Source organism: Equus quagga, chromosome 8, assembly GCF_021613505.1.
Source record: "Equus quagga isolate Etosha38 chromosome 8, UCLA_HA_Equagga_1.0, whole genome shotgun sequence".
Classification (NCBI taxonomy): Eukaryota; Metazoa; Chordata; class Mammalia; order Perissodactyla; family Equidae; genus Equus; species Equus quagga.
The window spans coordinates 77026290-77032777 of record NC_060274.1 but is presented as its reverse complement, the minus strand read 5'-3'; the positions used below and the strand labels follow the sequence as shown (position 1 = coordinate 77032777).

The following is a 6488-nucleotide window of genomic DNA, read 5'->3' as shown; positions in this document are numbered from 1 at the left end:
TTGCCTCTGAGCTCCAAATTCACCCTTTTTCCCTGCTCTATGATAGTAAAGCAGGAAACACTGTCAATACAGGGGTTGGAGGAGAGAGTTTTTTCCTTCCTTGTTCAGGTGTGCTCATTTAGTTGAGCTCCTGCAGAACAAGTGACTTTTTTCAGCAGTGTCCTGGCATCAAGCACAAGTGGTACCTCCCCAGCTTCCCCCAGCACAAACTCCACCTTGGGTGGTTTCCAGACACAAGTTTGATGGCCTTCCTGAGGGCAGCGAACAAGTTCTATGGATTCACCAGCTTGTTTCCCAGTGAGTCAACGGCAACCCTTTCTCATATCCCCAGCACATCCAGATGGCTTTCCATGAGTCCGGATGGTGCCCAAGCTGGCTTTCCTGCAAGTCAATAACAACCTAAACAGGTAGCTCCCGAGAGAATTTAATCACTATGCTAGTAGGCAGTTATTAGTTGGTCTAACTGACAAGTGGGGACCCTCTCTGGCCTGGAATAACCAAGTGAACTTCTCCAACAACCGATGGGCTTCGATTATACCCTCTCCAAGGAGATCTGAGTCCCAGGTTTGAGGAGAATTCTCTCCCTCCAAGTTTGTTTCTTCTTTGAGTGCTCTCCCTCAGCAGCCCTAGGGTATCCCTTAGAGTCCCCCCCTTTAGCTAATTCCTAGTTACTCCAATTTTCTGTTGCTGTTTATTTATACCAAATTTTCCCCATTTAAATTACTGTGTGGTTTTTGTCTGCTGATTGGAATGTAACTAATACAGCAGACAAGTAAGAACAAACATTTTATCTGGTAAGCAAATTAAGTTTTTGCAAGTACAAAGAGCCCAGGGATCGAATACACTTTTGGATAAGACTTAAAATGAAATTACTGAATCATTTTCTACTTCTGAGCCTGATCCCTTTGGTATGAGACTACCCCTGGGAATTATTGTTAATAATAACAATGGGGCAGAGAAAGCACTCAGTTCTTTCAGCCTCCTAGAGAAACAAAGGCATAAGAGGGAAGCTGCCCAGTTTTGGTCTTTTGTGCTGAAAATCTTGTTTGAGTTCTGTTTATATCTTAGTTCTTTCACATATTAGCCAGATTTATTCATATCATTCCATGAGAATGTCATGACTTCCTCTCTCCTCTCCTGGTCCGTCGCTCTATGTAAGAAAGCAGAAACAATTCTGTAGTTGAGAGAGAATGTTTCCCAAAGCTCCATCTCCATGCCAACCCCCACAGAGGCAAAGTCAGTCCTAAAGAACGCAGTTACATAGACTAAGGCTTTCTTCATTCCTTCTCTTCTCCCTTTCTGTTTTGAGCTGCGCTCTTCCCAATTCTTCACTTTATCCCCCATAGACTCTCCAAACAGGGACCTCTTCAGAAACCTAATATTCAAAGGACAACTTTTGTACTTTCTCCTGGTTCTCATAGTGTCAGATGCTAATTATATCTGCAGCATCTATTCTAGATTAGCAGCTAATTTATCTGCATTTAAACCTTCAGGTTAAAATTTCATTGAATATGGTCAGTATACAATGTGTCAAAATGTAGAATCCTGGATCGTCTCCTAAACTTACTGAATCAGAATCCTGAGAGAACCAGGATCCAGAAACCTGCATTTCTAATAATTTTTTCTTCATACTAAACTGCTGGCCTATTTAATAACAGTTTACAGTGTTGTGCCCCAATAAATATTTGCATTTTAATATGGTAACTTCTAGCCCTAGAAGCCATTTCCATTGGTTCTAGCACAAACTAGACCAGGGTGTGAACCTGGACTTTAAGCCTTTGTTATTAGGGACCTCAGAGCCTTGCATGAAGGTTCACTACAGACTCTTGGCCCTGGACGCTAAAGTCCTTAGGCTCAAAGGGCTATGAAGTTGGGCTTCACACTGAGCTGCTGAAAGCAACATTTGGGTTGTTCATTTCCATTCTACACAACACAAATTTATATAGACCAGTGGAATAGTGATGGAGGTTGCTGGTACTGAGGAGATCCAGAAGCTGCAAGGCTAGGGTGTTGATTGGTTCTCTATGACTGATGACGTCTAGGAGAGAGAGAGAGTATGGAGGTGATAGAAGATTGGGAGACAAGGGTAAAGTTATTCAGTCATACCTGGGTGCGGAAGTGGGTGTGAGGTAGGAGATGGACAGATACTTAGTGTTCCCCTGACTGTCAGAAATGTCACAGTAATTGAGTAATCCTTTATTGAAAAGAAATTATCTGAAAACTTCCTCTGACTTCTGTAGAAGTATTGTATTGGGGAATCCAGTGGTTGCCAAACACAGCAGCACATCAGAATCATCCAAAGCACTGATTGAAAAATATGGATTATTGGGTCCCACTCCAAATTTACTGAGTAAGAATCTTTGAGGGTGAAACCCTGAAATATCTATCTGTTTGTCTATCTATCTATCTATCTATCCCTCCATCTATCAAATTATCTATCATCTATCTCTTTTTTCTATCTCCATTTTTTAACTTTTTACTTTGAAATTACTATAGATTCACAGGAAGGGAGGTCTCATGTACCCTTCAGCCAGTTTATCCCAATGGTAATATCTTGCATAACTATAGTACAATATCAAAACCTGGAATATTTATTTTTATAGGCTCTCTAGATGATGATTATTCAATTAGCTAGAAGTTGATTGAATAAATGCATAGTTATTCAAGGAAATGGGTTAACTTGGCTATTTGTAATCCTGGAATACTTATCAACCTAAAATCAACCTTTCTTTACTCATAGATTAGATAGTTAATTCATTGTTCTGATTAGAGGAATAATTAGAATAATTCACTGAAATCCTTTAGTTATTAACCTCTTTCCCATCTTTTGAGGTTTTGTAACCCTTGATTCAATGAACCAGCCTGTACTGAAGACCTTTTCTTCACTCAGCTATTAACTTATTTAGTTCTTATCAACTCAGTGTAATTTTAAGCATTAGGAGACATGGATGCTAGACTTAGTTCTGCCACTTACTGGTTGTTTGACCTTGACCAACAAACTTAACATAGCTGATTTAACATTATCATCGTGAGAATAAAATGGATGCCAACTTCCCTGTTAATATACAGACTTATTTTGTGTCATCCATAATACATTGTATAAACTGTGAAATAAACTAAATAGGTATTAAATGATGAGATTGAGAATAATAATAGTAATAGTTAGGAATTTTCAGCAACAATCTATTTGGTTTTTTTGGGAAAGAAGTTCAGTGTTTTTTTCCCCTTCCTTCTTCCCCATGTATCTCTTTTTTATCACTTGAACTAGAAGTTCTAAATTATATGTCATACAATTTGGCATAGAGTTTGGTGTGCTATATGAACTATACAGCTACTGGCTCTCTTTCCTATGTTATATAAAGCACCCATATATTTAGCCACTCTTTCCAGTTGGTGGTGACAAGAATGGTGGTACTCAAGTGGTTAACTTCACAAAATACCTAGATATTATCCTACTGAAGATGTGCCTGAAAAGCTATTGAGCCACTTCAAAAATCCCTTCAGTCAGCATGTGAGAAAACTCCAAGCTAGCATCACTCCCAGGACAATTCTGATCATCCTCACTGGGCACCACAGAGGCAAGAGGGTGATTTTCCTGAAGCAGCTGAGCAGTGGCTTGCTACTTTTGACTGGGCCTCTGATCCTCAGTTGAGTTCCTCTGTGTAGAACACACCAGAAATTTGTCATCTCCACCTCCACCAAAATTGATATCAGTAATGTGAAAATCCCACAATATCTCACAATGCTTACTTCAGAAAGAAGAAGCTTGGTAAGTCCAGACACCAGGAATGTGAGTGAGGTCTTCAGCATGAGTAGGTGACTGGGATTAGCCACCCCAACGTTGTCTCTTTGGCATGAGGATTATTTGGAGCTGATTACTTTTAAAAACTGCAGACAGGAAAGAAACTCTGAAAAGTAGAATTTACTTACCCTTTGTTAAGAGACATTTATATTGTAAAGGAAATCTCCATCTGTAAAGGTGTCTCCCTCTCTGTACCAGGAAGGAGGAATGACCTTATCTCTAGAAATTCTCATCAATGTGGAAGGCAAGGACTCAAGTCTGCATAACCCCCTGACCCTTGTTTACTGTACTTGTGTGGTAATCTCCCGTGATCCACTTCCCCCCAACCCCCAACATCCTCCTTTGTCTTTAGCTGAAGATGATATTTAAGGTGGTGGCTTCAGCCATTTTGGCGAGTTGCTCACTTTGCCTGAGCCTCTCTCATGTATACATGTTATAAGGCTTTGTTTAATTTTCTCCTGTTATTCTGTCTCATGTGAACTTAATTCGTTCTCCAGCCAGAAGAACCCAGAGTGGGTAGAAGAAATGTCTTTCTCCCGTGCACACAAAAGGAGAAATACGAGCTTATAGAGCAGCACAAGGTTGATCAGAAAGCTGTGAACTTACAAATTCTGCCAAAAATCAAAGCTGTTCTTTTCTTTAGCTCCAGGGCTACCTATGCTCTGTGTCATCTCTCACAAATGGAGTTTGTTCTAACAAATTGATGTTCTCAGTTTCTTAGGAAGAACCTAATTAAATAACTGACACATTAAAAAAAAAAAAAAAAGGCCACTAGAGTATAGTGTAGATGGTAGTGTTCAGTAGATTCGTTCTTCTTTCTTTACTGGAATGAGAAAGGAGCACCAGGAAAGGCAGTTATGTGGAATGCCCTTGTGCCTCAAGAACTTGATAGTTTAGGGGAACATATGACAAATCTTTCAATCAACAGCACATTCCATGGTTACCACTTGTGGAAGAGATGGTGAATCCCAGTTCTTTAAATAGATGCCCTGCTTTCTCCTTCTTGCACCATAGATCCCAGGAGCACTAAGTCCATCAATGCCTTCCTGGTAGATGTTTTCACTATTCAATGGAAACAGCCATGACTGTGTGGGAGAAGAGCTATATTCCCTGTTGGGTGGATCTTCCATATCTCTCAATTCCACAATTTACATAAAAACTCAGAAAATGTTTAAGCAGAAGTTCACAGTGGTAACTCATTTCTCCAGTTGAAATAAACAAGGGAATGAAAGCAAAAGGATTTGTATGCTATTAAGACCAGTTTGTGCTTTTATTTTAATCCAAAATAAACCTGAAGGAAGTTTTATGAATATCTATCCTTGGATTCCTTCATTCAATAAATATTAGACCAATTATTTGCAATATATTCTTCCATTTATCTATCCAACTTTCCTGAGAAATATTTTATACTTATTTTGTAGCTTGTTACTTTAGGTGTTTTATTAGTTATCTATGCCCATATAATAAATTACCCCAAAATGTAGTAGCTTAAAACAATACATATTTATTATTTTCATTTCTGAGGGTAGAGATCTGAGTTCAGGTTAGGTGGGTGCCTGTGGTTCAGAGTCTCTCACAAGGTGGCAATCAAATGTCCTCTGGGGCTGTAGTCATCTCAAGGTGCTCCTAGAGTAGGTTTGGCAGCTTTCAAGCTCACTCATGGCTCATTTGGCTGTTGGCAGGCCTCAAAGGCTGCTGGCTGGAGATATCACTTCCTTGTCACATGGGCCTCTCCATAACACAGCCCACAACATGGCAGGTGACTTCCCTCAAAGTGAACAAGGAAAAGAGCAAGAGAAGGAGAGAAAGACAGAAGCCAGAGTCTTTTTGTAACTTGTTCTGGGAAACAACACCCTGTCACTTTTACAGTGTTCTGTTTGTAGGAAGTGAGTCACTAGGTCCAGCCCAGGTTGGAGGGAAGAGAATTATGCAAGGGAATGAATGGTAGGAGGTGGGGATCACCCGAGCAACCACAGTGTTCCAAGGATACACCCTATGGTTCCTTGCTTTTGAGGTGTTTGCCATAGCCTCTGTAGAAAGCACACATATTTACACAAGGGTAACTGATAAGGCAATATGTAAATTATACAGTCAGTGAATAGCAGAGAAATTCATAGGAGGAAAAAGTTCGGTGGCTGCAGGTAAGGAAGTTGTGGTGTAATGGACTTAAATATGTTGGCCTGGATGTATGGATAGACTTTGGACATGTCCACAGAAAGAGAGAGAATATTCAAGGTTTGAGAAAAAGCAGTTGTAAAAAGCAGAAGAATCTTTAGGGGTTTAAAGGGACTTAAAATGACTAAAAGTGAAATATAATCAATAACTGTATTCTCTTCAGGATAAAATTCATACTCCTTACCATGTTATATATATATGTATATATCTCCATGGTTCTTCAGCTAGTACCCTAAGATCTGATCATGCAATGTTCCAAATGAACTCTGCTTTCTTCACCTACATGCTCTGGTAGATATTTCTCTTTAAGCTTTCTTATTCTCCACAATTTGTTTTGCTAACGTCTACTTAGCAACCATATCAGCAAGCACTGTTTTCTAGAATGTTACCATTGAAGAAACAAGAGAAAGCCATGTCCCACCTCCTACAGCAAGATTTCCTTCTCCCCCCTGTGGTGGGTGTTCCGCCTCTGGGCTTGTCTGCCTCCCCTTTTAGTAGGTACAGAGCTTCT

General features: G+C 39.9%; 1 pseudogene; it reads left to right on the top strand.

The window, feature by feature from the left end:
- Positions 1-360: 360 nt before the first annotated feature.
- On the top strand, positions 361-4523 carry LOC124243318 (60S ribosomal protein L6-like; annotated as a pseudogene).
- The last annotated feature ends 1965 nt before the right edge of the window (positions 4524-6488 follow it).